Source organism: Amblyraja radiata, chromosome 7 (assembly GCF_010909765.2).
Source record: "Amblyraja radiata isolate CabotCenter1 chromosome 7, sAmbRad1.1.pri, whole genome shotgun sequence".
NCBI classification, from domain to species: domain Eukaryota; kingdom Metazoa; phylum Chordata; class Chondrichthyes; order Rajiformes; family Rajidae; genus Amblyraja; species Amblyraja radiata.
Genome location: NC_045962.1, coordinates 63,274,445 through 63,289,170, shown reverse-complemented (window position 1 = coordinate 63,289,170; position 14,726 = coordinate 63,274,445). Strand labels below are relative to the sequence as shown.

General features: G+C 41.3%; 1 protein-coding gene across 5 annotated transcripts in view; it reads right to left on the bottom strand.

Annotated features, from left to right (window-relative positions):
* Positions 1–14,271, bottom strand: part of spopl (speckle type BTB/POZ protein like) — a 165,405-nt gene extending 151,134 nt beyond the window's left edge. For 3 of the 5 annotated variants that reach the window (XM_033024687.1, XM_033024688.1, XM_033024689.1), the window contains exons 1-2: positions 14,129–14,252; positions 4,003–4,134 (exon numbers count right to left, since the gene is read on the bottom strand). The gene's annotated coding sequence lies outside the window, so the exon portion shown is untranslated. Of the gene's footprint in view, positions 1–4,002; positions 4,135–14,128 lie in introns of all 5 variants that reach the window. The other 2 variants (XM_033024686.1, XM_033024690.1) reach the window with 2 other exon arrangements.
* Between the last annotated feature and the right edge of the window lie 455 nt (positions 14,272–14,726).

Genomic DNA, 14,726 nt, shown 5'->3' with positions numbered 1-14,726 from the left:
TGTCACTAATTCTATTAAATGTGAGACAGCCAATGCCACTGATTCTATTAAATGTCTAACCTTAAGATTTGAGCTTGCATGTGCAAAAAGCCTACTAACACAAATGGCAGAACCACTACCCTTGTACAACTTGCAGACATGCAGAATGACTAACCGCAGAGAACTGATTTTAGCAAAGAATGGAAAACAAATAATTGGAGGTGATCAACTTTAAGCAACTTTGCTGATAACCAACTATAAACAAAGGGTGAAAAACAACCCCATATTTGAAGAAGATCCGATGACATCATGCTAATGGATGACTGATGTAAAGGAATATGTGAAAGAAATGTAATTGGATAAGAAAGGGGAAGGAAAGCTTTGTTTAAAAAGGTATATAAGGTAATGCCTGAAGAAGAGGAGTGGCGACTCTTTGAAGGGTTACCTGGCCTGCGGCCGGGTGAACTGATGTAAAGACTCTGCTCAATAAAAACGTACATTTTTTGGAACCCAGTGGTCTGGTCGATTATTGTCGCAACAATCGATGAAAAAAGGCTTGAATCCTCATCCCCTTTTCCTAATCGGCCACCATTCAGTTAAAGCCTACTTTCTTGTTTTTGCCACCAAAGTGGATAACCTCACATTTATCCACATTATACTGCATCTGCCATGCATTTGCCCACTCACCCAGCCTATCCAAGTCACCTTGCAGCCTCCTAGCATCCTCCTCACAGCTAACACTGCCCCCCAGCTTCGTGTCATCCGCAAGGAGATGTTGCATTCAATTCCCTCGTCCAAATCATTACTATATATATGTTTATTATATATATTAATGTTTTGTTTCCTTCTGTTGTCCTATGAAAGTTTCCCAATCCTCTGGCTTCCGGCTACTCTTTGCTGTGTTATACATATTTTCTTTTAGTTTTATTCTATCCCTAACTTCTCTTGTCAGCCACAGTTGCCTCCTACTCCCCTTAGAATCTTTCTTCCTTTTTGGAATGAAATGATCCTGCGTCTTCCGGATTATGCCCAGAAATTCCTGCCATTGCTGTTCCACCGTCATTCCTGCTAGGATCCCTTTCCAGTCTACCTTGGTCAGCTCCCCTCTCATGGCTTCATAGTCCCCTTTGTCCAACTGCATCACTGACACTTCCGATTTAACCTTCTCATTCTCAAATTGCAGATTAAAACTAATCATATTATGATCACTACCCCCAATCGGTTCCTTTACCTCGAGTTCTCTTATCATATCTGGTTCATTGGACAACACTAAATCCAGAATTGCCTTTTCTCTGGTCGGCTCGATTACAAGCAGCTCTAAGAATCCATCTCGGAGGCATTCTACAAACTCTCTTTCTTGGGCTCCTGAAAAAACTTAATGACTCTACCTCGTCAGTCCCTATGACTTCCCTCACGAGGCACTGAATTCCATCCCTCACCAGCAGAGCTACCCCCCCCCTCCCCTGCCCACCTGCCTGTCCTTTCTATAAGATGTATAACCCTGAATATTAAGTTCCCAGGCCAGATCCTCCTGCAGCCACGTCTCAGTAATCCCCACAGTCATATCTACCAACCTCTAACTGAGCCTCAAGCTCATCTACTTTACTTCTTATACTTCGCGCATTCATATACAATACTTTTAATTCCTTACGCATCTCACCTTTCACATTAATACCTATTACGCTTGGCCATACTCTCCTATCCCTTTGTGAGCTTCCTTTCCCATTAATTCTGGGGTCATTAACCATCCCTTTACTCTTTCCCTTTAACTCCATCCTCGACTATCCCATTTGACACCCCACCCCCCTTATTCAGTTTAAAACCACCCATGTAGCAGTGGCAAACCTGCCTGCCAGAATGCTGGTCCCCCAACTGTTAAGATGCAATCCGTCCCTTTTGTACAGTTCCTCCAAAACAGATCCCAGTGATCTAAGAATCTAAATCACTGCCCCCTGCACCAGTTCCTCAGCCACACATTCAGGTCCCGTATCTCCGTTACTGCTCTCGCCAACACGAGGAACTGGAAGCAAACCGGAGATAACAATTCTGGAGGGTTGTTATCAAACTCTTGAACGGGCCTCTCATCTGTTACAAATTAATTTTAGATTTTAATTCTGCATCGATGCGACCCTTTAATCTTTTTTTTTTTAATCTACACTTTAGCTAGAGCACTATATTCTGCCATCTTCTTTATTTTCATGTATAGTACGAGGCCTGGATAAACAAGATTTTTCCATTGCATTTTGGCACATGTGACAATAATAAACCAATATTGATATCAGTAAAATGTTCCAAATGTTCTCAACACTTATCACGCAGGGATGAGCAATCATAGGAAATAGGAAATGCAAGAGTTTAATTGTTCTATGGTTCTTTATTGTCACTTATGCACTGCAGTGACATAATTTGTTGCTATTTACAAAAAAAGAAAGTCTTATCCACAAGCATGATGAACCAGAGTGCCCCCAATCCAGGTAAGCCCCAGGCTGTAACAGGTCCCCCATTGTCTCCCTCTATCAGCTCGGCCCACCAACCGACGTCCCTCTCCTGCAGCAGCTAGAGGCAATAACTGCACCCACTCCTTGCATCCGTTGTCGTCAGTGGTTCCCTTTCTCTTGAATCTTTAGTCTTCAGGACCGAGCTTGGTGGCTTCTGAGGTTTCCCCACTGGCAGAGTATTGTAAATAATTTCCCACTCATCACCCTCAGTTCTTCTTGGTACTACCAGTCTGAGGAAATTTATTTTTACCTCTACAAATTCTGAGGACTCCAACTGAGTCACAGCCTCCCAAAAGATAAGCAACGATCAGGTAACATTTTAATGGATCTACTACACTCATATCAATAGACAATAGACAATAGGTGCAGGAGTAGGCCATTTGGCCCTTCGAGCTAGCCCATTCAATGTGACCATGGCTGATCATTCCCAATCAGTACCCCGTTCCTGCCTTCTCCCCATATCCCCTCACTCCACTATTTTTAAGAGCCCTATTTAACACTCTTGAAAGCATCCAGAGAACCTGCCTCCACCACCCTCTGAGGCAGAGAATTCCAGACTCACCACTCTTTGTGAGAAAAAGCGTTTCCTCGTCTCCGTTCTAAATGGCTTACTCCTTATTCTTAAACTGTGGCCCCTGGTTCTGAACTCCCCCACAATCGGGAACATGTTTCCTGCCTCTAGTGTGTCCAAGCCCTTAACAATCTTATATGTTTCAATGAGATCTCCTCTCATCCTTCTAAACTTCAGAGTGAACAAGCCCAGCTGCTCCATTCTCTCAGCATACGAGTCCTGCCATCCCGGGAATTAACCTTGGAAACCTGTGCTGCACTCCCTCAATAGCAAGAATGTCCTTCCTCAAATTAGGGGACCAACATTGCACACAATACTCCAGGTGTGGTCTCACTCGGGCTCTGTACAACTGCAGAAGGACCTCTTTGCTCCTATATTCAATTCCTCTTGTTATAAAGGCCAACATGCCATTTGCTTTCTTCACTGCCTGCTGTACCTGCATGCTTACTTTCATAGACTGATGTACAAGAACCCCCAGATCACGTTGTACTTCCCCTATTCCCACCCACGCCATTTAGATAGTAAGCTGCCTTCCTGATTTTTTCTATGTAACATCATTAAATCAGTGTAGCTCACTCTCCTGCTAGCTGTCATTAAAAAATACTGAATAGATCATGTCGCAACACTGATCTCTGCCCTGATAAGAAGTTATTGACTCACTCCCACTATGGCCTGGCCTGCTGAGTATACTTCTCATTTTCATTTTTTTTTTTTTTTAATCTCAGGTAACTGTTGGATACATCACATCCAACCAATGCTTTATAATCACAACATTATTGTCATTATCTCAGCAAATTTCTTAATCTGGTCAATAATTTACTTTTGACCCCAAATGCCTTAACTTTAGTTTGTCTCAGCATTAAATATATTGCGGGAGTTTACACCAATAATACCAAAAACCGGTCCCTTGTCTGCCACCCAAAAAAACCAATCAGTTCTTCAAATTTGACCTACCTCTATAGAAATCCACATTAGCTTCTCCTAATCTGCTGTAAATTTCCAAGATGTCCAGTCATGTTATCCTTATTTCCAGCCTCCAATAATTTGTTGACAACAGCCATTCAATTAACTGTTGTAGGAAATTTCCTGAAAGAAAGAATGGTTCTAAGATTTAGCTGAACATCTTATGCAGGGCATTTTAATATTTCAACAATATTTTTGTTGACCATTTCTGCCAAAACTGTTTTCAGATTTACAGCATTTTATTGCCAAGTATCTTGAAGAACATTCCGATACTACAATAAAAAAATCGCCAGTTTTCATTATTTATACATTGGATGATGCAGTTAATATTACATCTTCATTTAGTGCATTCATAAACAATAAATATTGAGACAAAAAGAATCAAAACAAATTTCAGTTCCCCTATTGTTATATTATCCAGCAAATTAACAATGCTAGTTACCATTTAATCTTGAACCTGCTTTGATACAGACGTAACTGGAGGAAGTAACACAAGACCATGAGATAGTAGAATTAGGCCATTCAGCCATCAAGTCTACTCCGCCATTCAATCATGGCTGATCTACCTCTCCCTCCTAACCTCATTCTACTGCCTTCCATAATCTCTGACACCCATACTAATCAACAAAGATGATTTAAGGAGAATCCACATAAATATGCAAAGGAAAGGAACTAAAGTGGATACAGATAGGCTCAAAGTGAAGAAACTCACGTGGTACATAAACAGTATCTATCCTGAAGATCCAAATGGTATCCATAATATGGTTCAATAGTGATCAAGTTTTTAAAAGCACCCAGTGCTGGAGTCACTCAGCGGGTCATGCAGCATCTCTGGAGAACATACCCACCATGGATTGGTGACGTTTCAGGTAGGGACCCTTCAGACAACACACATATTGCTTGTTGCTAGATGCATTTAAAAGATCCATTCCCCAAAAAACAATCCTTAGGTTCACCATACTAAGGAAGCAAATTTAATAAAGGCCAACATAAAGGAATAAAGGTATTGTGTGCTTCGTCTGCCTCTCCATCCAAGGTCTGACATTTCCTGTTCCTATCTCAATAATCCAATTCAAAGAAAAAGTAGACAACACAGGTGTCCACTGCTACATGCAAATCACCTGTCACATTTCCTACACTGCAATTTCTTCTTCAGCAGTTTTAGATCAATGATGACTTGCTCCCACTCCTGTTTTGTAGGTTCAAATGTGAGCGATGCAGCCAACAACCAAAGATAGGGCAGGTCGCTCCCGAAGTTCAAGGCAAGTGGGTACTTCATGAGATGGGCATTCTGTCTTGCATAACATGGCACATAGACTCGATTCTCAATGCTACCTCGGACGCTCCTCGACTTTGAGCAGTCATGGCCAATGGGCTTCCAAATATATGCGTTGATGATGCAGTTTCCCTGCGTAGCAAAGGTATTTAAACACACTCTTTCCCCTCACTGATAATACTTTCCAGTGAGAGGCCAAGAATCTGTACCAAGCCTGCAAGTAATGTGTCCACTCACTTGAACCAAACAAAAACAATTATAATCTTCAATAATTTCCTGTCAAAACATCTGCAATAGTGCATTGAAAACAGTGGTGAATCTTAACATCGATGTTGCCTTTGGTACGAAGTGGGTCCTAGTATATGGAAAGTGATTTATGTTTTCCAGGATCACGACACAGAAGAGGGGTGTTCCTTGGAAATATTGAGTAAGTTCTCCCTTACGTTTCAGTGAAGACTGAGTTGGCTTGGAGCTCAGGTCCAAACTCATAGCAAACCAGAGTGTAGAAAAAAGGAACTGCAGATGCTGGTTTAGGGAAAAAAAGACAATTGCTGGATCATAACGACAAAGACAATCAGTCTGAAGAAAGGTCCCAACCTAAAATATCATCCAACCTTGCTCTCCAGGGATACTCCCTGACCCATTCAATTACTCCAACAGTGTGTGTCTTTTATTATGAGTGTTATCTGTATACTTCAACTCAACCACCACGATTTGTGGGATTTTAGTTCTGATGCAAAGCCTTAGGGCAAAATTGCACCTTGGTTTGCCACAGAGCTTCACCAAGGTCATGGACTCTATTTTAGGCCAATTGGCTAGGATGATAGTGTGCAAGATATTCCAAGGAAACAACAAATTTAAGAAGGGTGTTTTTAACCTGTATGACAGAGGCAGACATCACACAAGTCCATGTATGCTCGATGTAGCTTCTTATATTTTCATTCATACTGTCACGTTCTGAAGATCACACCCAATGTGCATCTAGATGCATATAATCAACACTAATTTGGGGAACAGCTTTTCAGTCATTGCAAGAGGCATCCATGCAAGACCCTAACAATGATGTTTCCCTTGGCAGACAACAGAGACCATTCCACAATTGCCATAGACACATTGTTCCCTTCAGCAAACTTTGACCCCCTCTGATAAGTTCATCCTATTCATGGGTCTCAGTTCATCAACGTTTTGGCTGCAGCAGGCCTTGTCAACACTGATGAAACCAGTGAACCTTCTCGACTGTCCTTTGTTCTTTAAGTCAAGAGTCATCATCTGGATGGCTGCCTTCAGGTAACTGCAGTTTCCCCATAACCTCTTGAGGAATGGTGTAGCTTCCAATCCAGCAGACCCTTATGTTCGTGATTGATCTCATGGTTATGCTCAAACTAGTCCCGGTTCTTCTAGATGTCAAGAGAGATTATTCTGAGGCCACAAATGATGGACTTCAGTGCAGCTCATAAATCAAAATGTATTTGCAGCACCTGAAGGGCAGTTGAAAGTTTGCCTGTTAAGCACAGTCCAGGAACAGCTAAATTCCTGGGGGTACACAAAATTGCTGGGGAAACTCAGCGGGTGCAGCAGCATCTATGGAGCGAAGGAAATAGGCGACGTTTCGGGCCGAAACCCTTCCTGGGGGCTCTGAATGCTTCAACATTGATGCTATTGACATTGATCTTTAAAGGCCAGACTGACAGAATCAACATTACAATAAGTAACTGCACAAAAGGGTACTTCCACTAACTGTAGAATGCTTTGAAGCCTTGAAATGTTGTGAAATTACATAACTTGCTTCTGGTGGAAGCACCACATTTAATAAGTGCAAGCGCGTCCTGAATAATATTTAAACATCAATTAAAAAAAAAAAATCTGTACAACTTACTCCATTCAAGAAAATATTTTAATCACAGGTGATTAATTTTGTCAATTATATATCTGCAAGTATAACAAAGTGAAATATCACTTGCAGCATATATAATGTACTCAAACTTTTTACAAATATCAATCTAATTCTTTTAAACAGAAAATACAAACCATCTTTCAAGTTTAAAGGAATCAAATGAAACTCAAATCATAAAAGAGCTATAAACTGTATATATCATTAACTTTCTTAGTCCAAGTCTGTCCAAATTAAGACACAAACTACTGGAGTAACTCAGCGGATCAGATAGCATCTCTGGAAAAAAGGAATATGTGATGTTTCGAGTAGAGACCCTTCTTCAGAACGAGAGTCACCGGAGATGGAAATTAGAGATATGGAAATTTAAATTGGGAAAGCAAGAGTGCTTCTAATCTTTTAATAAGGTTTAAAGCATTTTCTGTGGCATCATTCACAGGTTTCCACATTCTTCAAAACAGCAAGGGGCGATGTGCATAACTTAAATTAGTATAAAGGCACAAGTTTGTTTTTAAATATATAAATTAAACCAAATATAACTACAAGAGGATGAACACATGCATTCTCAAAGTAGCAAATGATATGAAAGCGAAGAACTATTCCAACAAATTAGAGTGAAGGAATCATTCAAGATTGAGGATCCGAAGGAGCGCAATGAACAGGTTGCAGAGAATTAGTGATAGATCTTTGTTCCAATCGCCACCAATGTGGACGACTACAGCTGTTGCCTCACGGCACCAGAGACTCGGGTTTGAACCCAACGTAGAGTACGGACTGTGTTGAATTTATGCAATCTCCCTGGGTTTCCTCCAGTTTCTCTTGTTGGGATATGAGTTTCCTCATTGCTTCTCACGTTTTCTGCCATATTCCAACACGTGCAGATTTGTACGTTAATTGACCTCAAAATTACCCCTCGTAAGTAGAAAGTGGACGCAAAAGTGACAGAACATAAAACAAGTGAGAAATTAGAATGATCGGCATGGATTACGTGGACCGAGTGGTTTATTTCCAATGCTGTATCTTTCAAAATTGTGGGCATCAAGTTGCACACAGAACCAGAGTACCCAACACCAAATTTACATTGTGCCGAGGTTCTACCTGTCCAGTGTTGCAAAAGATGGGCCTGGCCTAATTGAGGCATGATGGTCAGTCTGGCTATGACACACTGGTTGTTGTCCGTTACAGAGGATTCAAATCTATGGATTCTTCCAAGAGATGCACAACAACACAAATATCAAGTTATGCTGGAGAAACAAATGCATTCCAAAAACCTTCCACATCGAGGTCGTACAAAACAACCCTGCAAATATTTATTCAATAAGGCCACAAGTGACATTGTAGATGTCCCGACCCAAAATGTCATCTATCCATGTTCTCCAGTGATGCTGCCTGACCGTACTCCAGTACTTTGTGTCTGTTAACATTTTAGGTTGTTGATCATATATCAGAATTGCAGGAAAAAAGTGAAACAAAAGGCATTTTTTTCAGTTGCAGAGCAGATGTTGGGGTGGAAGGGTGAGAACAAAGGAAATCATTGAAGGAGTCTATGAATCCAGATTTGCAAATGCCACTGGAAGGTGGTAAAGGTTAATCATTGCCAATCATCTGGAGAAAGGGTAAATGGGAGATGAGGACAAAAGAAACTTGCTGGAACTTAGATTAAGAATTTAGTTGATGCTTAAATAAAATAATCCAGGAAACAGTCAGGTTCTATAACACAGAAAAACAAATTTATAGGAAAGTTAGTTATCTAACATTGTTAATTTTAATATTAGAATCCTGATGACAATATGCAAGAAGGAAGGTTAAGTTATGATCCAGGTTTATGATGAGTTTCAATAGACCAGAAGTGGAGGTCAAAAACAGAGGTCAGAGTGGGAGTGGAATGGATAATTAAAGTGGCAGACAACAAAGCTCAGAATCACTCTTGCAGACTGAACAGTTATTCTGCAAGACAGTCATCCAATTCCCAACTGGCTTCCTACAACGCCCAAATCGAGCCCAATAAATACTACTATCTCACCCTGTTTGGATATATATTCCACTCGCTGGGGTGTATATTCAATGCACCAACGTCACCGGCCACTCTTCATTGGTTGTCACAACTGTACACTTCTAACATCTCATTATGGCAAAAAATTTACTCAGTGCCCCATTCAACATCCCTCCCCCTACTTGTACTGATCCCATCTGACCTCCTGTGTATTGAGCACTTTCTTTTATTTCAGACTTACAACTGTCCTGACTCACTTAGTTCCAGCATTTTTCAAGAAGAACAGAAAATACTGCAAATGCTCATCAGATCAAGCAATTGGAGAGAGAAAAAAGTAACAATTCAGGCTGATATCTGGACAAATGTTCTAATGAAAGATCGCCGACTTGAAACATTATTTATCCACCAGGCTGCCTGCTTTACTTTGCTTTTGAATGCAGAGGTGTAACAAAATTAAATAGGTTCCATGGTCCTATATGGACAATCCACTGATTTCTCAATGCAGTCTCTAAATAGGAGAATCACTAATTCCACTATTTACTGGAATCATTGAGACAGAGCCATACAGCCGAGAAACAGGCTCTTCGGCCCAACTTGCCCACGCCGACCAACATGCCCCCTCTACACTAGTCCCACCTACCTGCGTTTGGCCCATATCCCTCTAAACCTGTCCTACCCATGTACATGTCCAAATGTTTCTGTAACATCACAACAGTACCTGCCTCAACTACCTCCTCTGTCAGCTCGTTCCATACACCCACCACCACCCTTTGCGTTAAAAAACTTACTCCTCGGGTTCCTATTAAATCTATCCCCACCTCACCTTAAACCCATGTCCTCTGGTTCTCAGTTCGCCTACTCTGGAAAAAATACTATTATTTACTATAACATATTTTTCGTTATCTCAATACCCAATTGAATTATCTTCCAATTACCGGTGCAGTTAACCTATTGGCTTTAAACCTCTGCATATCTTTGCTTTAATAGCCTTTACAGGAATAACAGGACTCTTATGGCTTTCAATATTCATTCCAAAGGGATCAAATCAATCTGCTGGCTATAAGCACAACTGTCAAATCATAGTGGTTCTTAATCAACACAAAAATAAAAACAATTCATGGTTGGTTTTCTTCTTTCTGTAACACATCTTGCTCCATTTTCCTCAATCATACTAAGCAGGCTTGGAATAATGCCTATCCTCAACTCCTAAGCCACCCAGAAGCTCTGCTATGATTCAAAGGTCCTAGGCACCACTCGTCGATATCAGGAAGGCAATTGGAAGCTATTCTTATAATATTGTATAAAGGTCTTTTATTGTATACAGAGAATAATGCAGTATAGTTTATGTTAATAATAATAATATCTTTTATTGTCATTGCACATAAGCGCAACGAGATTTGGTATGCAGCTTCCATCCGATGTCATAACATAAATAACTAATAAAATTTAGATTTAGATACCCTGAGAACATGGTTTGTAAAAGAACAGTAAAATAGTCAAAACAGTTCAAACAGACTAAAGTGCAGATGTGTCTGTGCAACGTGACCATCCGAGGGAGACAGTCCAGGGGGGGTGGGGGGCACTAAGCAGGGCCGGTTCAGAGCCGCTATAGCTCTGGCAATGAAGCTGTTCCTGAGTCTGGAGTCATTATCATACATAAGTCATGAAACTTACTGGACATAATAAAACCAAAATTAACTCCCCTAGCAACTTCCAAACGTGTACAAATTCTATACATCATCAGATACCAACTTGTAATACTTGGGTCCCAGCATCACATGAGAGGGCTGGTCCCCCAATGCAATATTCCACCTCTCCACCAATTTCAATATTGGTGGCCAGTGGTGGGAGCTTTCTGAAGCGCTAGTATGGGTGTTGTGGGCTGAAGGGACTGGTTTCCAGAGGGCTAGTACGGACATTGTGGGTCGAATGGATTCTTGGGCTGGCGACTCAGTCATTCAAGCCTGCTGTGCTGGCAGCTCACTCACGGCTGGTGGGCTGGCAGTTGACTCGGGGCTATTCCTTGAAATTTCATTTCAAGCAGGGTGCAAGGCCACTAAAGACAGCGAGTCGTGACCTCTCCCTCCTCCATCTTACAGAGACCGAGCCACGCCCACACTTCTGGGTTTTAAAGTCCCTCCCCCCCCCCCACACCAGAAGGGTGGCCTTCATGGCATGATTGCCAGGAGAGAGAATCTCAACATTTAAAAAACACTAATAACTCTTATTTTTCATCGATGGGAAAAATCCTCGGCACCTGATGAGGGAGGGGGACTCTAAGATGGCCAAAGATCACAGATCAAAGGCAACACAACTTTAGCATTTCCAAACCAAAGGCAACATAGCTTTAGCATTTCCAAACCAAAGGCAACACAGCTTTAGCATTTCCAAACTATATTCTCAAACCACATTAAGGGTGCTGACAGGTCAGCAAAACCACTCACAGTTTAGTAGACATAGGTTTAGTGTTATTCACAGCTGAGACAGAGACGTGACCCTCTTGCTCTCCCATCTTGCAGAGGCTGACTGAGGCGCTCGACACTTCCGGGTTTTATAGTCCCACGGAAGGGACATGGCCTTCATGGCGTGATTGACAGGAGAGTGAATCTCAACATTTTTAAAACACTAATAACTTATTTTTCATCGATGGGGAAAATCCTCTTGTCCTGCGCAGCGGAGGGGTACTCTGAGTAAGATGGCCAAATATCACAGCCGTAAGTGGCAGCGTTTTTTCTAAAATCAATATAGAGAACAGGAAGTGGTCAAGATCAGACTTTTAGTAATATGTATGGATGTTTGCACATATACATTCATTGAGGCCACAAAATTAAAGAGGTAGATTTACTGCAGCTTGCTACTGTTCATAGACCAGAGGCAGCTTTTTTCTCAATCAAAAGATTTGTATCATTTCAAATATTTTTGAACACATTGCAACTAAGTTTTTGGTAGAAATAAGAAAGCAGGCAATCTTGGTTCTTGGTCCTCCAAAATATTCCAAATGGAATTTAAACTGGAGGTTTTAAAAAAATCAGAAAAATCTAAAAATCATTTTAGCAACATATATATATATTTTATATATATATATTTCTTCTGACATGTTAAGTTTCTGAATATGGGCCATTGTACTATGAACTGTGTTTTTCTAAGTTTTTAAACAAAGATTAACTTACTACACAGATTTCAATGAAACGGTAAACAACTTCCATATCACAAAAAAAAATTCAATTGGAAAATAATTGTTTTGGAGTCACTTTTTTATACTTTATTCATTCACAGATAGAGCCTGCACTTGGTCCTTATTCCCAATTTCCCCATGGTTATTCTACAGGAGAATTAAGAGACCACAACATGTCACTTTTCAATTTGCGGTGGAAACTAATATAATATACAGGCCAACTTGCAAATTTGCTTCCGTAAAGGACCTTACTGAACAATGGGTCTTGAACATCAAACTGGTAATTATAATCATTGCTGAGTTCACATTTAATCACATTTTTAATTTCCCCAATTACTTGGTGGTATTCAAACTTCTCTACATTAATAGTCCAGGATGCAAGTCTATCAGCCTAACCACTATCGCTCCAACTTTATTTCATTTATACTTCATGGCCTGTTTTAGAACCCATCTTTAGTTTCCAAGATTTGAACCAATCAAGTGGATCATCAAACCAGATTTTTTCAGAACAAACAGCAATCCAATGGAATCCAAGTCAATCACAAGGGTGTATACTGGCATTACACAAAACCAGAATGGTCTTTATTTCCTAAGTGAATTAGATTATTTCCCAGTATGGAACCATACAACTAAAGGTTTGTCCATAAAGTACATTTGATTTTGCAATTCTTTAATTCTTGTTCATTTATCAGAATTTAAATAAGCACAAATAACACCCTAATGAAGCACTTTAATGACAAAGGGTCATGTCCACTAGTTATTACAGTGGATGCTACTTGGACAACAATGTATGAAATACAAAATCAAGAACAAAATATATTAGCCACCACCACCTACTCTCCCCACAACAATCAGCTGTACCTAGTTGTTAAGAACCACCTTCTAAGATTTAAAAGATCCAATCAGCCAACAGCACTTTTGTTTTCACTACACATTGATGATGTAAATTAAAAGCCATCCGCACAAGCTAACTGCCAGGTTGGTAAAGAACCATTAGTTTGGCATCCACATTCCCAGGAGATGTCTATGCGATAGCATAAAGGAAGGTTGAATGAGGTTTTAATATATGTGCTTGCCATACCACTGTCATTACCAACCCCTGTGTGGGTCAGAAACAACAAGAGTTTAAATATTTTCAACTAGATGGAACTTTCCAAAAAGATTGTAAGTGTCTACGGGGAGAGAAATAATTAGGTAGCCGGGCCAGTATTCAATTTTCATCTGCTCCATTATACAACTCAGCTGGGCCAAATGGTGAGGTGGGAGGGGGGGTGGGGGTTGGGGGTGGAAGAAAGGGACAAATCTCTTTGTTCGTCGCTAACCAATCGCCTCAGGAAGCCCTGCGAAAAAGGTTCATATTGCGACCGAGGAGAGATAATAATGCGGCGCATTGAAGCTGCCACAAAACGACTCGCACAAGCTCTCTGTCTGGCACATCCTCATCACCGGATCCACACATCATTTTTGTCAGTCAAATAACAGTTAATGTTCGCCAATGGTTTACAACCTTGTGCTTTTTTTTTTTAAATAATCCCGGCAGTAATGTTCGTCCTCCCGGCGAGCAAGGATGATTTGGGGATAATAAAAGCCTGCCGGCCGAGGGTGCCGGAGCCCATGGTTACCTGCTGCTTTGTTAAGTTTCTCCCCCCTCCTCCTCCTCCCAGTTATTCGGGGACCGCCAGCGCACTCCCCTCAGCCCCAGAATAGAGCATCTTTTTTTATTTTATGCCTAAAGCATCCATTTTGCCAAACAAAAAAGGTAGAGTCCGCCAGGCTACTTACAGTCCCCGGGCCGGGGCCGGAGCCAGAGCGGCGCCGAGGGGCTCCTAACGTCCGCGGCCGCCACACAAGTTCAGGCTTTCAACTGTTTGGGGCGATCGGCCGCCCTTCGGCTCCCATCGTCACATCTCGGTAATTTCCGGCCCTTTCCGGAAGTCGCCGCCTCCTCTCTGTTTACGGGCGAGCTGTCAATCACATGGACGGCTGCCTGGAAGCAAATTCAGACGATAGTGTGAATTTCCCCCCCCCCATAATGTTCTGCAAGCAGGGATGCATTATTTTTGTTCATGTTTTCTATTCTTTTGCAATTTGCATCCCCGGGTTCCCTTTTCTGTAATTTAAATGCACATCGATGTTGCAATTAAGATTTGCATGACAGGCCGGAACTGTTAACGTTAACAACAGGCCGGAACTGTTGTTAACTTTCCAATCTGGCATGCAACGTTAGATATTCACCCTATTTTTCCTTCCACAGATGCTGCCTTACTTATAACCATATAACCATATAACAATTACAGCACGGAAACAGGCCATCTCGGCCCTACAAGTCCGTGCCGAACAATTATTTTCCCTTAGTCCCACCTGCCTGCACTCATACCAT